Genomic DNA, 23,906 nt, shown 5'->3' with positions numbered 1-23,906 from the left:
ATGCTCCTACAAATACATCCCAGAATGATGTTTGCTTTTTTTGTAACAGCATTACACTGTTGACTCATATTTAGCTTGTGATCCACTATGACCCCCAGATCCCTTTCCGCAGTACTCCTTCCTAGGCAGTCATTTCCCATTTTGTATGTGTGCAACTGATTGTTCCTTCCTAAGTGGAGTACTTTGCATTTGTCCTTATTGAATTTCATCCTATTTACTTCAGACCATTTCTCTAGTTTGTCCAAATCATTTTGAATTTTAATCCTACCCTCCAAAGCACTTGCAACCCCTCCCAACTTGGTATCATCCACAACTTTATAAGTGTATTCTCTGTGCAATTATTATCTAAATCATTGATGAAGATATTGAACAGAACCAGACTCAGGACCGATCCTGTGGGATTGCACTTGATATGCCTCTCCAGCTTGACTGTGATCCATTGATAACTCTCTGGGAAAGGTTTTCCAACCTGTCATGCACCCACCTTATAGTAGCTCCATCTAGGTTGTATTTCCCTAGCTTGTTTTTGAGAAGGTCATGCAAAACAGTATCAAAAGCCATACTAAAATCAAAATATACCATACCTACTGCTTCCCCGCATCCACAAGGCTTGTCACCGTGTCAAAGAAAGTAATTACATTGGTTTGTTGAAAAATTCATGCTGACTGTTGCTTATCCAGAGACACTGTTTGTAATGTTCCCTGCCACAGAGCAGAGTGATGTGTTTTCCTTTAACCTTTCCCATTTTTCCTTATTCTTTTTTTAAATTAATTGTTAATTAAACAACTTGTATTTGCTTTAAATTGTATGAAACGATCAGTGGGTCAGGGAGGTGCCCAGTGCAAAGAGAGTACCCCGGAGTGGGGACACCCTAGCCCCTGTCCTGGGTGACCACAGCAGGGTTGGGGGTCGAGCCCCCCAGGAATCCTGGTCCCAGCCTTGTCGGGGTTTACGAGGACTCTGCCAGATAGGAGAGTGGAAGGGGAGTCCTCAAGGGCAGGGAGGCCTCTGGGTAAAGGAAGTGGGAGCGAGGACACAGATCCTTTCGCTAGCCCACTTCACCGGGGTAGTGCAGAAGCCAGGAAACTGATCATTTGATTATTTTCTCCATTACTGTTCCAGGTACTGAAGTTAAGATGACTGGCTGTAATTGCCCAGATTAGCAAAATATCTGCCCTCTTCCAGTCCTCTGGAATTTCTCCAGTCTTCCATGACTTTTTGAGACAATCACTATTGGCTCGAATATCTTCTTATCAGCTCCTTGAGTATTCTAGGATGTATTTTCTCAGGTTCTGGTGACTTGAAGACATCTAACTTGTCTAAATAATTTTTAACTTGTTCTTTCCCTATTTTAGCCTCTGATACTACCTCAATTTCACTGGTATTCACTATGATAGACATCCAATCGCTATTAACCTTTTTGGTGAAAACTGAAAGAAAAAAGTCATTTAGCACTTCTGACATTCAACATTTTCTGTTATTGTTCCCCCAAACACACCCTCCCATCATTGAATAACCGGCCTACCCATTTATTTAGCCAAGTGGCTGCAAGCCAGCTCAGCCGGTCAGTTCATTACTAGTTCCCCCCAAACCATACTGTAACAACAGGCCAAGGTAACCTGTGGTCAGCCGCAACACGCTGTCCACTTCTCGTTTACAATGTTACCTGAAAGTAGCCGATGTCGCAAGATATTTATGTGCTAGTTGTGCTAAAGATTCATATGTCCCTTAATATTAATAGTGTATTAGTAATCATTATAATTATAATTTTATATTATGATTGCAACTAGTGGTCTCAGGCAGGTTCATGGCCCCATTGTAGTAGGAACTGACCAAACACACAGAAAAACACAATCGTGTTCCTGTCAAGTTTACAATCTAATTTGAAATGAGACCTGAGAAGCCATAACAAACAATAAGACAGAAATGAGTGGTAGGGGCTGTGGGATATGTGGGAGATTGGAATGAGAATAACAAGATCAACCAGTTATATAGGTTAGCTATGGCCCTAGGCAGCACAGCTCTTGAGCCATGTGTAACTTTAAGCATGTCAGCAGACCCACTGAAATGGGTTACATGCGTTCTTGAGTGCTTTGTTGGACTGAGGCCCAAATACAATTTGATGGCTCCAGATTATGCAGTTCATGCACTATAAAAGTGACAGACATAGCCCACTAAAGCTAATATTTTTAAGCAAAGGATAAATAGTTTTTCCTATAAACAAAAAGGTACAGACAGTTGACCAAGTTCTGCCCTCACAGGTAGGCATGCAATTCCATTAATGCATTGCATGAGTGTGAAAGTCTAATCCTGAATGCTTCTAAGCAACTCCCAAGAGTTACTGCTCACCTTGAGCTCCCAAAGAAGCCAAAGGGGGTTGGAGGTGTTAAGCCTATTGCGATAGGCAGGTGTGAAATGTCCCCTGTCCTTGAGAACTGAGCAAATAACCTGTTTGACTTTGCTGCTTTCTTCTTTGGGAAATGAGCAGGCTGGATGGCAGAGGTGCAATCTGTCCTAGTCATTGGGATCTGCTTTTTTCCCTTTTCTGTTTTTTTTTTTTAATGACACGTATTCTTTGTTTTACTCCATCCTTTATCCATCTGGCATGATTTAATCTCCTTACAATGTGACTAACAAGCCTGACATGCATCAGAAGAATGAGGATATATGCCCCAAATACTATATAATAAAAGTAACTCATCTCTCAAATCCAGGGGTTGGATGTTTTATTTAATTTTATTTATTTATTTTTAACCTTAAGTGCACTGAAAGAGCAGAGATAGCCTGTGCTAAGTCATCTCTATTTTAGGTCACAGAGGCATATGACCCTCTCTCAACACCAATGGCTGCCAAAACTAGTGACCAGTTAGAAGGGTAAGAGTGCAAGCTTATTTTAGGTTACATAAACTGGGTGTCAGCCATCTGGATGTGTTTAGAAATCTGAGACAGAGAGAGAAAGTCAGCCCAATTCAAACCCAGGAATTGTACCACTTACTGAAAAATGGCTGAACGGAATTTGTTCTCATTTTCATCCTGAATTTACTTTAAGGCAAAGACCACCCATTAGAAAAATTTAAGGCAGAAGAATTATTTTGGAGAGTTATTAGTGAGTGAAAAGAGGAGGTTTAAATGGGAAACATTTTACATCCTTAACTATAGCAGTTTCTATTGGAAACCATATATAATCATTTTTTGTCTGTGGGTTGGTTTAGGATTGAATTCTAATTGTAATAAAAATCTCATACTTGCCTTTTTTTTAAATGTAATTTTATTTATTTACACATAAAGAGGGGGACTTTCAAAAGCACTCCATGTTGGACTAATGCTGTTTCCCTTGCCTCCAGTGGAAGAGGATTTAGGATAACACTCTTTTTAAAGGTTTCAGAGTGGTATCCAGTTTAGTCTGAATCAGCAAAACAGTGAGGAGTCCTCATGGCACCTTAGAGACTAACCAATTTATTTGGGCATAAGCTTTCAAATTTGTTAGTCTCTAAGGTGCCACAAGGACTCCTTTTTACTCTTTTTACAAATTCCTACCCAAAGAATATACCATAGTGGAAATGAAATAAGGGTGCATATGTTGAAACATGGGACCTGAGGGTTAGATTCATGCAGTCCTCATGTCCAAGCCATTGGGAGTTCGCTGAATAAGGACTGCAGGATCAGGCCCATAAATAGAAAACTCAATAAAATAATTTTATTGATAAGCTCTGTTTACAGACTGCCAAGAAATAGTTATTCATAAGGCTACACACTGCCACCTCTACCCAGACAAAGTGTTTAGGGCCTGATCCAGTGCCCTCTGATGTCAAAGGGAGACTTCCTATTGACTTCAATCATCCAGGTCTTTAGTCACTGGGAAATTTGCTTGACTAAGGGCTACAGGATTTGGCTCATTGTTTTGACAAGTAAATTCAAAATACAGTTTGTATGCAAGTCTAATTACTATTGTATGATAGTACAAATGATGAATGGTACATTTTAAGTTTATTTTCTAATATGCCTGTTTTGGATTATAGATGTTGCAAAGGCATTGCATTGGTGTATGCTGATCTACAACAAACCAATTGAGAAAAGATTTAGCACTTAAAATATATGATCATATCCATTAGATGCAACCAGAAAGTCATTTTTCCTATGAAATGTAAAATAACTGATTACACTCTTGTACAATACCACAGTTTTCTGTTCAATAAATTGTGACAAAAAGAGAAAGGAAGCTTTTTTATAGCTTGCATTATTAATAACAGAGTTCATTCTTTCATTTTATAGGGAACATTAGTCCTTTCATTATAATATTCCAATCTTGGTTCTAAATTCTTTACTATATCTTAGAGCACATTCCTTTCAAACTGAAGACAACAAGACATCTCATAAAAAAATACTTGCTACTAAAAATAGGCTTCCTTTGCTTGACAAAAAATAATGAATGTTTTTGTTTCCCCCTCTAAATTAATAACTTGATTCAAATAAAATGTTTTACTCTTTGCCTTTTTTAGCCACTGAATATTTGCAAGTACAAATGTCTATTGTTAATCCACATGCTGTCATGAATGACTACACACAATATTTTTCAAACGTTAATTTGAATGGTAGCAATCTGCTAAGTGTAATAATAAAATGTACTAAAGATTCTGGGTAGCTACAATCACAGTAATGATGAGGTCATATTCATATGTCATTTAACATCCTAGAACATAGCTTAATCTTAATTGTAGAACTGCTGCTCAAAACCCAAGTCTCTCTGAGGCACCCAATATTCCCTAGTAACAGTTATGTAGGCACCAACCAACATAGACAGCATTTGTAGTGAAAGTAAAAATGGGCAATTATGAATTGAGGTTCTAGAAGGCTTTCACTAACTATAAGTGACATGGAGTTTGAGAAGAGAGATAAGGTGGGTGAGGTAATATCTTTAACTATAGCATCTTCTGTTGGTGAGAGAGACAAGCTTTCCTGGAACCAACATGGTTACAACCACACTGCAACCATGGATTTTTATCTTTACTTAGATCAGTGATTCTTAACCTTTACTGCAGTCTGCACCCCTTTGGTTCTCAAAATATGTTCTCGCACCCCTAATCAAAAATTGTTGAAGTAGGTCAGTTCTTTAAACCTAGATATATTTTTTGTTTGTATATTACAGTAATCATTAAAAATGTATAATGTTAATAAACACATAGGTTTGATTAAACAAAGTAGTTGTACTTACATGCCTGTGCTTAATTTGTGTTTTCGATGATTTACCTTCTAAAAAAAATCTGGCATATCTCGCACCCTCAGAAGGTGCGTGCACCCCTGGTTAAGAACCACTGACTTAGATTGTTAATATTCTTTACTACATCATGAACTCTGGTAAAATGAAACAGCTTATTCATGGGGTTTCCATTTATCAAACAAGAAGAATTGCAATAAATTCCTAATCACTTTCAATGGTGTAGTGAGGGCCTTTTTTATTAGAACAAGTAGTTTAGGGCTGGGTATCAGGCATTCAATGGCCTTATCTCTGGCAACATATCAGTGTTTGGTGTGAAAAAAGCCTTTCAGAGGTCTCAAATTTCTTTTGACGGGAGGTTTTAATGAATGCTTAATTGGTAGTAGTGGACTCCATTCTGGTCAACCATCATTTTATTAGGTAAAAATGTAGGGTCAAATCCTGGCCCCATCAAAGTCAATAGTGATATGGACAGAGGCTCGCAAAACCTGCAGGAGCAGCTTGATGCAACTGCCAACAATTGGCCATATTAAAACATCTAAATATATTCTCCAGAATGGTGTTAAAAGGATCTTAACCCTATCAAAAGAGGAGAAGCAGAGTTTCTGGTGGTGGCCCAGATGTTGGACTATATTACAATGGTCAGGGCTCTCAATATTACTGTGGATTATTATGGCTGTTGGCCTATGGTTAAGAATACTAATCCTGCAATGTATACTGTGGTGGTTAAGAGGGACACAGAGCCACAAAGCTCAACTGCTAATTATAACATATAAAGTAATGTAGGCCCTCCACCAAAGTGTGACAGATGACCTGGACACAATCTTCTCAGGCCTGTCACTATGGGAAGTCTGGCACACTAATTGGAATATGTGCAGTATGCCCATATGAGGGAAGGTGCAGGGCATTGTACTGCACAGGGGGCAGTGGGGCAAATGGAGCATCAACACATTTCATCTTGATAGTTGGCCCTTTCAGGAAATGTGCCACCACATGGCCTATGCTTCTCTGGAGACACCTGAGCAGGAGGGTCCCAAAAGAAAAGAGAAAAAAGGGGTGAAGTGTTAGGAGTGCTAGTGATAATGTAGGATTCAGGTCTGTATTTTCACCTGAGATAGAATTTTGGGTCTTGTTTGCCTGTTTGATTCTTGATATACTTCTATTCTTACTAATATGTGTGAACAAAGAGATCCTTATTAATGTGTGTGAACAAAGGACAAAGACACTGTGTATGTTGCTTCTGCCTAGCCAGATGGGTTTGTTAGTATATGAGAACAGATCAGAACAGTTAAAGTGTTATTGGGCATGGTGGGAGTATAATATACGAACACACACTTTAAGACTGCCTCAACTCCTATCTCAAGGCAAGGTCAAGCAACCAATAAAGGATTTCACATTATCTGCCTTTTCAGACATGAAGTAGGCAATCTAAGATCTCGGTGCAGCACCAAATGAAGACATGGCAACATATTCATTATTGGTTCAGTCCTAATGACTTGTGCTTTATATGGATGGGTGGCTTCTTTGATAGCTGCCTCTGCAATACAATTGCATAATATCCAAACCCAAAAATATTCTGATAGCACATTTATAATACTTTATATGTTCTAGAGAACTGGCACAATCCAGAGGGACAGATCCACATGTCCCTGTCCCATACCAGTGACCATACCAGTTGCGGATCAGGACCGAGCATTTAGTTCATGAAAGTTAGAAATAAATCTCAAGTAAAGGTGTCTTACAGTAAACAAAAAGCAAGAGAGAAAGTTGTGCAGGCAAATCAGGAGTGAGTCACTGCCTATAATTTCATAGTACACCTCTACCCCGATATAACGCGACCCGATATAACACCAATTCTGATATAACGTGGTAAAGCAGTGCTCCTGGGGGGCGGGGCTGTGCACTCCTGCGGATCAAAGCACGTTCGATATAACGCGGTTTCACCTATAAGATTTTTTGGCTCCCGAGGACAGCGTTATATCGAGGTAGAGGTGTATAAAACTTTTACAAATAAGTTTGAATGTTGTTTCAAACTCTCCAGTGGTAGAAGTGGCCTTTCTAATATGACTATATATCTGTTCCTGCCACAAGTAATTTTGATACCTCTAAAAAAAGAACAGGAGTACTTGTGGCACCTTAGAGACTAACAAATTTATTAGAGCATAAGCTTTCGTGGACTACAGCCCACTTCTTCGGATGCATACAGAGTGGAATAAATATTGAGGAGATATATATACACACATACAGAGAGCAAAAACAGACATGCTCTCTGTATGTGTGTATATATATCTCCTCAATATTTATTCCACTCTGTATGCATCCGAAGAAGTGGGCTGTAGTCCACGAAAGCTTATGCTCTAATAAATTTGTTAGTCTCTAAGGTGCCACAAGTACTCCTGTTCTTTTTGCGGATACAGACTAACACGGCTGCTACTCTGAAACCTTTGATACCTCTGTCAATTCAAAACATGTATTTATTGCCTCAGTTCATAGATTTTAAGGCTAGAAGGGACTATTATTATCATCATCAACCTGATTATAATATAGGACACAGAATTTCACCTAGTAATTTCTCTATAAAGCCCAATAACTTTTGCTCTATCTAGAACACATCTTTTAGAAACGCATCTAATCTTGTTTTAAAAATTCCAAGTGACGGAGAGTCCACTCCTTCCAGTGGGCAAGTTGTTCCAATGCTTAATTGCCTGCACTGTTAAAAATGTGCACCTTGTTTTCATTTGAATTTATTTAGCATCATTCCAATGCAAATGATGCTTAAGACTACCAATAACAGTTTGTTCCAAAAGCATCTTTGTATTATCAGTTATGAACAAAAATATTTCTTGAAAAAAAGTGGTTGTGTCACTTGTGCCTCAAAAACATATTTTATATTTATTCTGGAGAGATGATGTAAAGTTAGCTAGACCAAATGCTAATGTTTTTGATAGAATATCTTTCAAGTGGGGAATATAAAATAGCTAAATAGGGCAAAACACTTGAAAATGAGTTGGACTAAAGGTAATTCTGTTACTGTGAGGACTTTTTAAATCAAAGATCAGTTGAAATTAGACATTTTAACTCAAATTCCTTCAAATTTCAAATCTAGAGCCTCAGATTAAACTCCAACTCTTACATTTTCTGTTTGAAGTGAAAGCCAAAACTGGATGTAGCCTATTTTCAGTTCTAGTTTGAAAGTGGTTGAAATCCCATAAGAACATTTGCTCTAAATATTTTGGCCCCAAATGGCATAAATCTTATCAAAACAGATGCAGACATGATATTCTCACTGTTAAAAACTATTAAAATCATGTGAGATTAGTTTATCATACAACATTTCTCTAATTTAGGACAAAAATCCAGAAGAATGATTTTGTTGAAGGAAATACAGTAAAGCTAGGTCTGATTTTAATAAAATATTGTATAAAACATAGGTTTTGTTATGAATACATTGTTTGAACATCATAGCCCATTTATTTGATATGTAAATCATTATTTTATCAATTTTTACCTTTCTATTGCAAGATTGGAAAAATGCGGGTTGCCCTCTAGTGGTCAAACCACCACCTATAAATTCTCCTGAACTTCATCCAAAGACGGTGAGATAAATCTATGTGCAATTTTCACATTCATCCTGAAAGCAGGTGAATATGGTGGTTTCACACTTAAACGTCAAAATGAAAATAGCTGAGGTTTGCCATGAGCCAAAGGGAAAGGGAAATTTTATGCCTCATCTATATGCAGTAGACAATTTTTTTAGAACCTGAGGTTTATTGTTTTATTTCCACCACAAAGCTGTGTCCAATGCCATACTCTGACTTACGCAAGAGATTATCTATATATCTGACTGGCTGGGCAACCCTGTTCAGTTGTGAAACACAGCTAAAACACGTGTGACATAGTTCGCTAGTTAATGGCCATGTTTGTTCAAGCTCTGTAACACCACAGTAACAAAAATACCAAAACCCGTTTACACAAAATCACCATGCCAGATTCCAGGCTAATATACAGCCACTTGGTTTTTTGAGGCATTTTCTCATCCAGTTATTGTGCTAAAGAACCTAAGAAAATCTAGTCTAATTAATAACTGATGTTTTAGAAAGAATTCAGCTGCAGTTCCCAGTGACAGACTGTAGTGTAGAGCCATATGCTAACAAAACAAATTCAGTACAGTGTGGCAAGGTACCCTCTTCATCCCTCCCCCCTCCCCCGCCATGCCTTTTAAATCAAAGATCAGTCGAAATTAGATATTTTAACTCAAATCCCTTCAAATTTCAAATCTAGAGCCTCAGATTTGCATAAAGGATTCCACTAACCCATTCAATGCTGCAGGGATCAGCATCAAATGTACTGAATTTCTCCAGAAGTGGTGTTGGAAATTCAGGAGAGGGACTGAGTGGAGGTCTGTTATCTGCAATGATCTCTTCTGGTTACCCATATTCAGCAAATATATCCAATAGCATTGTGATAGTGTTAACTTCAAAAGGGCTCTTCACACATACCACTGCGGGTCACTTAGAACATGCATCAGCCCAAATGCAGTTCATTGGATGACTTATTTCTGTAGTCTATTTTTACACCTTAGTTGCCCACTTCTTTGGGGAACATGGCACAGCTTCTGGCATTTTTTGATGGTTACTGCATAAGTCACATAGACTTGGACACAGGAGGAGAAATTAATCAATGACATCACTGTGTCTTGACATACAATGTAGTGGAAGTAGGGCTGGTCCCAGGATATTAGATACAAGGGGGGTGAGGTGATATTTTTTATTGGACCAACTTCCATGGGCAGCGGGTATAATAGGCCAGGGGAGGCTCTGCCACCCCTGGTGCTGCCACTGCCGCCGGACCCCCAGTTGCGGGGTTTTGATGGGAAGTTTTTGTTTTATTATGCCCCATGCAGGTTCTGGGGCGGCTGAGAATGTGGTATGTGCTATTCAGCTTCCTGGGTTCATTAGTAATCTCCTTGGACTCCAGAGAGATTACTGATGACCCCAGGAAACTGAGTAGCAAATACCGCCTCCTCAGCCACCCCAGAACCTGCATGGGGCTTATGAAAAGCTTCTTTGGACGAGAGTGAGAGGCTTTTCCCCACAGTGGCTAGGATATGGGGAGGGAAGGTGAGGTGCGGCTGCAGCTGGCCCGTGGTTCCTCCGGGCAGATGGGTGGGGAGGCTCGGGGCTTTGGCTGGCCCAGGGCAGGGGGGCACTCAGGACTCCTCTGGGTGAGGTGGGGGGGGACTTGTGGCTCCGGCCACAGGGGAGTGGCAAGGGTGGAAAGGGCAGAGCCAGGGACTAGCCTCCCCTAAGGGGGGTTCCACCTGCTGCCCATGCAAACATGTGTTGGTGAGAGAGACAGGCTCTTGAGCCACACAGTCCACAGTCCTGAAGAAGAGTCTTAATATGTCACGTTCACAAACATCATCATCTCTTTGCATAGCTACTCCTTCGGTTAACTTGAGACCCGTATTTTTACTGCTTTTATTTTCCTGATGCAACCCAAATGACAGTCAGAGATGCTATCCTACCCAAACCTGCTGAAAGATTTAGTAAGTTGTCTCAAGAAAGTCATCTTTCTTTGAACTTTAACTGACATCTCCTCTTGTATCATCAGGGATTTAGCTGATAATCTGGTATTACAGTTGCTGTTATTTTGATCTGCCAGTTTATCAGACTGGCTCTCAATAAACAGTGAACCTTGGATGAAGGGAAACCCTCAAGAGGGTAGAAATTATTCCTGTCAGGTAAAACTAGAGCTAAATGATAAGTCTCAGCTAAATGATAAGATTATTTTGCTCTATTTTAGTACAACTAAGAACTAGGTGTTCATATTTCCTCTGGCCTTCAGAAATACTTCAACACATCTGAAAATAGAAAGACTAGTGCCTATAGTGACACCCTTGATGTTACAGTGGTAGGTCCCTGTAAACCTGTCATATCCAATCATAAAAGGACTTGGATTAAATCCCAAGTAAGAAGTAAAGGCTTAGAGGTGCCAAGAAAAGGAGCCCACTCAGTTCAAAGGGCAGCTGCATCTGCAGCAGTCAGTAGGGAATATAACATCTCCACCCATAGTATAAAGCCATCCACTAGTCTGTAAACGTGAAACATTACTGTCGTTCCTCACTTGAAGATGACATGTACAAGCATGCCGCTGTGAATCTCAGTACTTCATATGCGGACAAGATTATTATGGTTAATATATCATTATTTATGATTATATTATATTTAAATAGATTACCTGTAATTTCAGGAACAGAAGATTCAGATTATTTGAGGGGAATAATCACATTTTTTCAGACACTAAACTAAAATATTCTGGGTAGGATTTGGGTTTTTTTTTTTCCTGTCCACCTATCCAATCATTTTCATGTGCAAATAAATGAAAGTTTGCACCTGTCCTTGCTTTCCTTTGCAAAGGACAGATATCATAATGGATGTCAATGGAGAGTCGGGCCTTCTTTCTGCCAGAAGACAGATGTCTCCTAGAATGGGTTTAATTTGAGATTTAAATTTGAAATCCATGGTTTACATGGTCTTCCCTAATTCAGGGAAACACCTTTTGTTTTCTTTACATTAAAAAGACAAGAAAAACCTTTCCTACTTTATGTTGCTATTTTCTCAGAAATTATTTATTCATATTTACACTAGAGTTTATATTTATACTATGCTCCTGGGGCTTCCTCTTGTTTAATAGGCTTCTTAGTATTTGTTTCAGGCATGGGTCTAGTTCAAAACCATCTTTAAATGGAAGTAAGGAAGGGGAATGCAGACCGTTTGCATGAGGGATTCTTAAGCCTTTCTTGATGGCTCATGAAGTTGATAGAGCTTATTAGGAAACTGATCTCCCATTCCAAATATTTTTGAGAGCTAACATTTTTTCCACCCTCAATTCAAATTGGGACAAAAAGTCAAAAACTTAAAAATAAAATCCAGGGTTTTTTGGTTTACACATATTTTCTTTTTGTTTCCATTACAGGGGAATCAAAATATTTTGTTTTGATAATTTCAGAAAGTTTCATTTTGACTTCAACCTTTTCTTTCTTTAATCTTTTTTTAGTTGAATTATCTTGTTGCCAAACAGTGATTTTAAAGCAGAAAACCATATTTTTTTCTTTTAAAAAAATCAAAATGAAACATTAACAATTTCAAAACTTTTTTTCTCTCATTTTTTTTTTTCAAATTTGGAAATTCATCAAATCCAAACCTGCTGTGGGAATAATTTCAGTTTAGAGAAATGTACATTTTTTGACAAAATTATTAATTGAAAAATTCCCAGCCAGCTCTAAAAGCAGAAGAACAACTCCCTCTGATGAAAAATAATCTCACTCTTTCCTCAAACAACACAGAACAAATTATTGCTAAAGTCATTCTGGTTTTATGAACCCTTAGAAGGAAACTCAATAACAGAAGCTCTAAATTATATTATTTAAATTTGGCTATTTATATGGACAATCATTTTCTACCATTGTTGTTTAGATAGATATGACAATTTTATGTAACTAACCTTTTTCCCCCCTCCTTTCCTTTTTAACATGGGAAGAATTTTTGGGAATAGGATTAATAACGCACCAGGTGCGTCCTTGCTTTAAGAATCTATCAGTGAGTTTATTTTTGTGAAGAGTTTGAAAAGCTCGACTTAAACTTTAATCCAAACATTTTGCAAAATTAAGCAGATGGCTGCTGACACTGCAGCCTTGTCTCACTAAAATGAGTGCCAGAAACTGAAACACTTATATACACAGCGGAAATATTACTGAATATAAATGATCAAAACAAGCTCTCTTGAAAATTAGCACAGCCTTTGGTGACAGAAATGGCATATGGACACTCTTCCCCTTTTCAAGGAAGAGAGTGGATATGCACCTCTAACAATGTGTACTGAAAATGTGTGCAGTAAGGTCCAGCACACACTCCTAAAATGAAAAGTTGTTCTTTCAAAGGACCTCAGCCTAGTCAAAGAGAAAAATCACACACGTTTATCAGGTGCTCACTGAAAGTAACATGCCTCTCGAAAACAGACCCACCAATGTTAGCTGATGGGAAGTTTAGGATATTTTTTCAAAGAAGTAGTTTGGGATAAATCTAGTAGCCCCCTTTCCCCTTTGAGCTCTTGTTGGCATATCTGTAGTAGAAATCAGCATATTTCTGTTTTATAAGCTCTGTGCTGATTTAGTCATTACTGCTCTAATCCCAGCAGAGAGATCATTTCCAGCATCTTCAGACTAGTTTTTATCATGGGTACTGACTTCATGTGTGGCTAGATTGTCTGCTCATCTTACATGGCCATGCATGGGAAAAGGGCCTCTCCTACTCCTTTGTACCAACTCATGGGAGCTGCCTGAATTGCAGCTGCAAGCACAGTGAGAGTACAGGGGTTGATACTCTCCCTCCGGAGCCAGGAAGGGGTGAGGTGCCCCCTCCCGCTCTGCCCATGCATCAGCCAGCCAAACCCTGTGAAGGTCTGCTACAGATTACCCCTCCCCCATCCCCAAGCACAGGAAGAGAATTTAGGAAGAATTGTGTCTCAGAAGTGTTGTCTCCTTGTATCATGCTTCCCAGGTCTACTCCTGGAGTGGTGCAATGTAAACACTGTCCCTTGCTCAGGATTCTGTCTAAAGGCACAGTCTACCCCTTTGAAAGCAAAATACAGAGGTTTGGCTGCATTAAACTTGTTCAAGATGAAAGTAATGAGTATGTATCTCTGTGCGATGCTTTCCTACATCTGCTTCTTATCTTAGAAGATTTTTCTTAGTCCTACATCTTCAGCAATACATTTATAAACCTTCCCATTGCCCAGGTCACCTGACCTGCTAATTACTCTGCTGCAGCCAAACAAACCTAAGTCTGCTGTATTGCCAATAAACTACAGGATAAGTATAGCTGGAACTGTTCACTGTTTTCTACCCTTTTTTCTGTACTCAAATGGTCAGTGAACCAATCTCAGATTTCCTGAGTTTGTTCATTATGCATAATTGTTTGACTACCTTTATTTTTTAGAAATGGACCTGCATGTGTTTTTCCAGACAGTTTATCTTGAGAACTCCTTAGAGTATTTGACAGCTGAGCTGAATGATTGGTCACCTACATCAGCTGGTGTAATTATTGATCCCTCATTGGCTAACCTCCCCTTTACAAATTGAGCACAGTCTGAAGAAATCAGTGGACTGTTTAATCTCTCAGGCAGAGGGACATAGCAGGAGGGAGGCAGACTAGGGAATTGTAGAATATTTAAAATATTTTCCAGTCCTTTTGCTTAAGAAAGTGCATTGTATTTGGCTATGTTCATGGACCCCGGGTTTGAAGGTAGCAGGGCAATTTCCTGACTTACTATAATAATTAAATAATAATTAATGGAGATATCCCATCTCCTAGAACTGGAAGGGACCTTGAAAGGTCATTGAGTCCAGCCCTCTGCCTTCACTAGCAGGACCAAGTACTGATTTTGCCCCAAACCCCAAGTGACCCCCTCAAGGATTGAACTCACAACTGTGGGCTTAGCAGGCCAATGCTCAAACCACTGAGCTATCCCTCCCCCAAAGACATATGGTAAGACAGATTTATTACCAGTCTTGCAGCCAGAGCATGTATTTCTGCTTTCATTTACGACATTACAATTGCATTGATATCGATAGAATTACTCCTCACTTACACCAACGTAAAGGGGTTGGAACTTCAGGTTCTCTACATGTAATTTTCTCTTTTTATAGTCCTGTCATATAGTCTCTTCAGCTGATGCTGTGTTCTCCCTTCCTACCTGACTGGGAATGCTGTTAGCTGACCTCTGTTTTCTCCAGTTGACAATGACACAGGGAAGATGGCCCTCCTTCCCCTGATCAGTACTCTAAAGTCCACGCACGTGGGTAGGCTCAGTCCCAACTTTTTCTCCCTTTCCAGCAGGCTCCCTCTCTTTTCTGAAATCTATTTTGGGATCTCATCCACGTAAACACATGCACAAGGACCCATGATCATACATAGACTATGGATGAGTATCCTCACATTCCTTACATTAAACATTGAGTAAGTGACCATTGCATCATCCATGTATGTTCCCTGCACTCTTACTGTTATGGGCAGAACATTTTGGAATTCACTCTGGCCAGCTGTTATCTTTACATCTTGGAAGTATGAGCTTTTATGGAGTCAGCTGGCTGAGAATGGCAAGACATTATGGGCACTTGGGTAGTTTTGGCACACAGATGTTCTGAAGTGCACAAGAATTGATTAGAAGTTAGAACAGTAGAACAGTAGTCACTTAACTTCATGATGTCTCCTTTACATTCCACATAGGTAGTGAAGTGATAGTGTTGTAACTCATTAATTACTGTTAGATTCAAATGATTTTTGCTCTCAAGTCAGAAGGAATATGGATATGGGTGGGAGATAAATCTGACACCGGTATGGATATTTCTGAATGACTCAGGTACTGAATTAAAATGACTTACAAGAACAAATAAATCAGATATTATGCTGAAAAAAATATTGCAAAGCCTCTTCCCTATTAATCTGCCCTCTTACATCTCAGTCACTAAACCAACTATACTCTTCTCTTTCTGCCCTGTGAGGGGTTTTTTCCACTTCAGCAGATGTTTCCCCTTTGAGCATTTCCTATTTAATACTTTAAGACCAAAGTCTCAAGCAGCTTGCTCACCTCTCTATACTTCAACAGATCAAGGAGACAGAGAGAGAAAAATAGCTCAGCAGATGTTTTAGGAGAAATGTCTAAAGAAAGTGTGCAAGTTGCTAATGTGGATTTTATTTTTTTGTGTGGCAGCATTAACAGATGCTTGGTAAAACTAACAGCTTCTATAATTTTCCCTAGAAACTGATAGCAAGTTTGAATAAGAGTTGCTTTGAAAAGCTCAAACACAGTAACATGACTGATTATATACAGTGGATGTCAATGGAGTTGCACCAGGAATGCATTTATTATAGTTCAGACAAATGAAAAGTGGCAGACCCTGGCCCTAAATTGTTTAGCAGATTGTGGCTCTCCCTGCATATGAGCATATAAGGGATTGGAAGAACAAGCAACGTTTCCCCCTTGCACTTTCCACAGAAGGGCCAGTTATCACAAACCCTATGCTCCCTGTTGTTTCTCTTACTCTTTACAATAAAAGCAACATGGAAAAAAAAACACTGGTAAGGTGTTTGCGAGATAAACACAGACATGCTAAGCCTAGCTGCTGTGACTGGTTTCTGGCAGTTTTTAAAACATAGAACATACTGAGCACTGCCACAAGGCTCACAAACTATCTAAAGGGATACTACCTTATTTCTATCCACTACACTCTGAGTGTAAGGAATGCTTCCTTTTAGCACTCTCTGGAGTAAAACTTAAATAGGGCTCAGGAAAAATGAGGACAAGGTGGGGCAAAGAGCCTTATTTCCCTCTGTACTAACCGACAGGTGTAATTACAGATGCACTCATGTTGCAGTAGAGATGAGAAAAAAGTTTTTCCACTGAAATTTTTGCCCTCCACCCAGAAAGTGCAGATTCAGTTGACAGACATTTTCTCCCCAGTTTTAGTAGAAGCCATTATCTCACTTTCACTATAAAATGGTGTGAAAAATATAAATCACCTGGTAACAGAAGCATATGCTAGCCTGTGTTGGTATTTTTTTAAATGAACTATCAAAATATGTTCTTTCTTTGCCAGAGAGAGAGTGATGAGAGACAATAAAACTCAAAGCAGCTGGGAAATATACCTTAAAATAATACAACTTAGCACAACAGTAATTACATTTTTACGGTGGGGCTGAGTACCTGTGAACCTGAGTACGTGGGAGGCGTGGTAGATACACTGGAGGGTAGGGATCGGATACAGAAGGACCTAGACAAATTAGAGGATTGGGCCAAAAAAAACCTGATGAGGTTCAACAAGGACAAGTGCAGAGTCCTGCACTTAGGACGGAAGAATCCTATGCACTGCTACAGACTAGGGACTGAATGGCTAGGTAGCAGTTCTGCAGAAAAGGACCTAGGGGTCACAGTGGACGAGAAGCTGGATATGAGTCAACCATGTGCTCTTGTTGCCAAGAAGTCTAACGGCATTTTGGGCTGTATAAGTAGGGGCATTGCCAGCAGATCGAGGAACGTGATCGTTCCCCTTTATTCGACATTGGTGAGGCCTCATCTGGAGTACTGTGTCCAGTTTTGGGCCCCACACTACAAGAAGGATGTGGAAAAACTGGAAAGAGTCCAGCAGAGGGCAACAAAAATGATTGGGGGCTGGGAGCACATGACTTATGAGGAGAGGCTGAGGGAACTGGGATTGTTTAGTTTCCAGAAGAGAAGAATGAGGGGGGATTTGATAGCTGCTTTCAACTACCTAAAGCGGGTTCCAAAGAGGATGGAGTTCGGCTGTTCTCAGTGGTGGCAGATGACAGAACAAGGAGCAATGGTCTCAAGATACAGTGGGGGAGGTCTAGGTTGGAAACACTATTTCACTAGGAGGGTGGTGAAGCACTGGAATGCATTACCTAGGGAGGTGGTGAAATCTCCTTCCTTGGAGGTTTTTAAGGCCCGGCTTGACAAAGCCCTGGCTGGGATGATTTAGTTGGGAATTGGTCCTGCTTTGAGCAGGGGGTTGAACTAGATGACCTCCTGAGGTCCCCTCCAACCCTGATATTCTATGATTCTATGAACCAAAAATCTAGGTTTTGAACCTCAGTTAAATGGAGAAGGGGAATAGGAGAAAAGCAAAAGTTAACCCACAGCTGGAAAAATTCAGCCATGTTACAGAGTGTGATCTTGTGACCAGTGCAAAGAACTGGAATCTCCCCTTCACAGGGTTCAGATCCAAAATGAGGACAGGGCAGGGGCAGGAAGGTGAAGGCTGGGGAGATGAGCATCATTTCTCTTCACAACGCACACACTCACGGCCCCAAAAAGAATTTGTGCAAAAAAATAAATCACCTACAAATTCCAAAACCAGGAAGTCATTACAAACGTCAAAAAAGCTACTAATATGGCATGTAATTCAATGCATAACACATGCTTTTCATATTTGCTATCATTGTGAATCAAATATCATTGACAGAAGGCATATTTTAAATAGTCTTTTGGATCTAAATACTTTATAATGATTGCACATTGCCTACATGTCTGGCAGGGCATTTATACATTTAAGTTATGTTAGTAATTTTTTTGTATGGATATTAAGTTGAATAGATTGGGGGGGGACTTCCTGTGGGGGAAAAAAATCACTGGTAAATTTGGCTGGTGAGGCAAAATTTTATGGTTCAGCTGATTTTTTTTTCACCTGACTGACTGAAGATGTTCAGTTCTTGGCAAACAAATATTTTTTTTCCAGTTAAAAAACAAAAAAGTGTCATTAACAATGGGCACTTCCTGGAGAAATTTCAATTTTGCATTGAAAAGGACATTTGAATGAAAAATTTCAGACAGTTCTAATGAAATGATATTCAGCCACTTTTACTTTATAATTAAATTTACAGTTACTATTTGCTTATATTTTCTTAGTTATGAAGCAAACAAACAAAAAAAACATCTACATAAGGGGCAAGGCAGTAGAGAATCAAGTCCCCTGAGTCAAATTTTACCTAAATTCAATTCCATCAACTTCCTTGGGGATGCTGGGGGTAACAGAGAGCAAAATCTGGCCCAAGATTCATACTTCATAGCAAAGTATATTAGAATTCCTCGTAGACACCATTCCTAGTTGTTTTTTTATTTTAGTTAGTATGTACCCTAAGTGATCACCTTTTTCCACAGTGGAAGTCTGTACTACTTTTACAATGAGAATAGTTCTTAATAAAATAGCTGGAGGATTCTGCTCATGTAAGCTGGAATTCCTTTTTGTGGAAAATGAAAGAAAACAAGTATGATTTGAGATAAATCAAAGACTTCAGTTCAGAAAACTGATTTTTGGCCTGGTGTTCAAGATTTAGTTTGAAGTGTCATCTAGGTGTTAGAAATTGCTACCTCCACCAATCCTTCCAATTTGGATTCTGGTCCTGGATTTACAGTTTTCTATATAGTACACTAATATGAGTGACCACTATTTCATTAAGCCAAAGTAGGGGAAAAAAGCTAGGGGGGAAAAGAGAATTATAATAGGAGCAAAAATATAGGAATCATATGAATCACACAGTTGTGTTTAGTTTCTTTTGTCATGTCTGTTCTGCATGATGTGAGACAATAATCTGAAGGTTCAGGAGGAGGTGAGGGTGGTATTCTGACCTCTCACCTCTGTTCTATGCAGAAGAGATGAGTTCAATCTATGGAGGGTCCCTCTGCATACAGATCTGGGGGATCCAGTATTCGTAACTCCAGTACGTTCATTATCTATTGCCAAAATACTGTCACTACCATTCCTCCTTGTGCTGCTTGCCTCTGTGGTGCCAAGCACAGTCCCAGGGAAAGTAAGAGAGGACAGCACTCTTAATGAATGAGAGAGGCAATTCATTCAGAGAGAGGGGCCTGAACAAAATACCTTCTATAAATGTGGGTGTAACAGGGTGTGAAGAATCATAACCTAGACCTAGGTCAACATTTTATAGGGGCTGAACTAGAAACACTCCCAAACGTTGGCATAGTCAAAATCTGGATCTACAGCCAAATTTTGAAACTTGACCTTTTGCAGCTCTGCTGTACCTGCCTCACTCTCCCTCCCTCCCAACCCCATGACATAACTGGCATCTTTGTTGGCATGGAATAGGGTATAGACATATATTCTCTTCACCCTTATTTGCTCTTAGGGTTTATGTCAGGGGTAGGCAACCTATGGCACGCGTGCCAAAGGCGGCACACGAGCTGATTTTCAGTGGCACTCACACTGCCCTGGTCCTGGCCACTGGTCCGGGGGGCTATGCATTTTAATTTAATTTTAAATGAAGCTTCTTAAACATTTTGAAACCTTATTTACTTTACATACGACAATAGTTTAGTTATATATTATAGACTTATTGAAAGAGACCTTCTAAAAATGTTAAAATGTATTGCTGGCACGCGAAACCTTCAATTAGAGTGAATAAATGAAGACTCGGCATACCACTTCTGAAAGGTTGCCGACCCCTGGTTTACGTGTTGTTCCTTCACTCTGGTTCAGGTCTAATCCTGAACCCACTGAAGTCAATGTCAAAGATCTCATTAAATTCATTTGTGCAGGATTCGGGCCTGGCTCCTTATTTCGCTTACTAGAATTCCATTAACACTCTCCAACTGTTGCCATGATAGAATAGCATTCATTCCTTGCTTTAGGAAAATCACGCACATTCCACTTCTGAGTCCCTTTCACATGCTAGTCCTTTAAATTCTCACGCCTAAAGGTGTGGGATAAATGCACATGCTTTCTCCACATGAAATTGGGAATTTCTGTGCTACGTCTGGATAAGCGTTCTTTAGTGAATAGGGACCAAAGGATGCATTCACATTGCTATGTAGTTTGCATTTTAACATATGCTCTTAACTCTGAAGATGCATTTAAATTACTCTGTTAGAGTTTTATTACTGTGAAATCTGGTAATGGGTCATTAATTAGCATTTCTACCTATCCGTAACCCATTACATTTGTTGTATGTTAGAGATAATACACTTTTGAGTTCAAATTACTAAAATAAAGAGCAGAATTAATTTTCTATTCATAAACATAACTGTCAATGTTTCTGGACAGGTGGCAATACAGTAAGTAAGCCTTAGTGGCGGTAGATACAGTTTGAAGAAGCCAACATAGATCTGTTTGTTACCCATTCGAGTCACATTCTTTCTTGATGCACTTTATAATCCCCTGATCTTATGATCTTGTTGTTCCATGAAAATTTTTAATCAGAAAATGAGTGCTGGCTTTTGTATTAAAGAAATAATGATATTCATATTTTTAGTTCTTGCATTTTCATTGGAACTCTGAATGTTATACAGTACATGTGCTTTTAGCACTAGTTCATTCATCTGCATTAAAAAAATATAAAAAGTCAGTACTGAACTCACAAAAGCCAAGGAATTCTTAATTAGGACTGAAATTCACACAGAGCTGTTCTTAGATAGAATAGATATTGTTGCTCATTTGAAATAAAAGATCAGCCAATGTTCTGATATGGCATCGGAGCTGGGGAAGAAATAATCTTAAATTTAAAGTCATTTCACTGGGTTTAGTTGAAAAAAAACCCCTGTCTTCACTATATATGTTTTAAGCACCTCAGTATAAGATTCTAGTTATAAATTAGGCAAAAGATACAGTTTATTTTTAAAAATTGTAGAATTTTGTAATTAATTCTGGGGTTGACACCCTGCAAATAAATCTAGAAATAAGTTTGTTAATTAGCTCAAAAGGTTTTTTGGCTCTATTTGAAACAAACATTTTTCCTAGTTTACATTTTAACTTCACTTTGGTTTTGTATATTTTTCATGGATTGTTATTCAGTCCCATTAATAAAGAATCAGTTCTGATGCTTCCTGAGGGGTGGGAGGGGTACCCTTTGTCTGTGCCTGTCAAGGGCCAGCTCCCCAACTCCATTGGCCACAGGCCACACACACTCCCCTGTAGACCTCTCCAGCTCAGCTGTTACCCTATAGGTTAGCGATAGGCAGCAGTGCAAGGAGGCCCATATGCTCCAGTACGCAGTACCAGCAAGATACTTATAGCTCGTACAGCGTACTGAAAAGACAAAGGAGGAGCCAGTGGCCCCACGCCTCCTCTTTGGCATGGCTGTACCACCCCCAGCCCCATCCCTGCCCTTCCACAGAAGGTGTCTCTCCTCCGGCTCCATCTGTACAGCAGCAGCTCCACCGGAGGACAGGGCTGGGGGGTGGGGCTGGGGGCAGTACAGGTGCTGAAGAAGCTGCTAGTATTCTGCTCCTTTCCCTGCTGCCCCTCCCAGCCCCACCCCGTCCTTCCACAGAGCTGCATCTCTGTCGGTGTACTACAGCAGCAGCCCTGCCAGAGGACAGGACTGGGGGCGGGGGGGCTGGGGGCGGTACAACAGCTGTGCCAGAGGATCTGCCAGCATGGGTCTGCCCAGTGGCCCCATGTTCTGCTCCTTTCCCAAAGTTTCCAGCACAGCAGGAGGAGGACAGAGCACTTCCCCCCCCCACACACAAAGGTAATGTGGGTGGATCGTGGGGAGGGGACAGGGAGAGCATGGCGGTCCTGGGGTGGAGGCAGAGAGAGAGAGGAGTCACATGGAGGGTCATGTAGGGAGGTCATGTGCCCCCCCCTGTAAGAAATGGATTTTACTTGCACCACTGGCAATTGGCACACTCCAAGCCTTGAGCCATCTGAGCATTGTGTTCCTCTGGCACTTACAGTAGTCACATATTCGCTGTTTCCAAAGAAGCAGTATATCCTGGCTTGCCAGTTCCACCTCAGATCACCACTCCGCTTAACACACAGCACTTAGATAGGTTTATAGTGAAAACAAGTATAAAAGTTTACTTAACAAAGCACAGAAATTCAAGTAGTAGCAAATATTGGAAACAAATGGTTATATATAAATGAAATCTTAACATGCATTCTAGAACCTAGCATTAACTAGATACTCATATGTCTTATGGAGCAATGCTCACCCAAAGTCCTTGCAGTGTTTTACAGCCAGGTTTTGTTGTGATCCTGAAACAGTGAAGGACCCAGTGTGCTCCTTTGCCTCCCAAGATATAGAAGCCTCATTCTTTGTCTTCATTCATAAATAGGAGATACCCTGTTATTTTGTTTCTTCTTGTAGATTTTCTCTTATGTATTTTACAACCTTTCAACAGGCCCCTGGTTTAATATGCAAATAGGCCTCCATTGTGAGGCAGATACATATATGACCAGACAAGAGAAAAGCATCTTTTATCTCCTGCCTGAAAGGAACAGATCCAAGGCACGCCACCTGCTGGGGCAGCTGCCAGGAGATGAACCAACTTCACTCCAAGACCTTAAGAATATAATTTTCAGTATAGATCAGTGGGTCTCAAACTTTTTTACTGATGATCCCTTTCACATCACAAGCCTCTGAGTGCGACCCCCTAATAAATTAAACACCCTTTTAAATATATTTAACACCATTATAAATGCTGGAGGCAAGCAGGGCTTGGGATAGAGGTTGACAGCTTGCGACCCTCCATGTAATGACCTCACAACCCCCTGAGAGGTCCCAACCCCCAGTTTGAGAACCCTGGTATAGATACATATGTCCTTAAATATTATTTGTACATACATTTCACAATGATTACTCAATGACCATTGGGCTGCTGGCTCTCAGTAGACAGGGCCCGCTCTAGGCACCAGCGTTCCAAGCATGTGCTTGGGGCGGCCCTTTTCAAGGGGTGGCACTCTGTGGTTTTTTGGTTTTTTTTTTTTGCTTTGGCTGCAGCAGCACTCTGCCCCCGCTCCCCCCTTTTTTTTTTTTTTTTTTGCTTGAAGCAGCAAAAAACCTGAGCCGGCCCTGTCAGTAGAGACCTCACCTGACACTAGGGTGACCAGATGTCCTGATTTTGGGTTTTTTTTCTTATATAGGCTCCTATTACCCCCCACCACCTGTCCCGATTTTTCACATTTGCTGTCTGGTCATCCTACCTGACACCCTTTGGTGAACTATGATGCACCTACCCAACCCAGGGGAGCCCTGTAAAACCTTAAAGTAACCCTGTGCCCTCGTCACTGGCACTAAGAGGTCTCTGGATCACAGCACTGATTAAAATGCCTTAAGTGAGCTGAGTACTCAGGAAAAGTTTCAAGCAACTGTACTGC

Source organism: Malaclemys terrapin, chromosome 5 (genome assembly GCF_027887155.1).
Source record: "Malaclemys terrapin pileata isolate rMalTer1 chromosome 5, rMalTer1.hap1, whole genome shotgun sequence".
Lineage (NCBI taxonomy): Eukaryota > Metazoa > Chordata > Testudines > Emydidae > Malaclemys > Malaclemys terrapin.
This window is presented reverse-complemented; position numbering follows the sequence as displayed.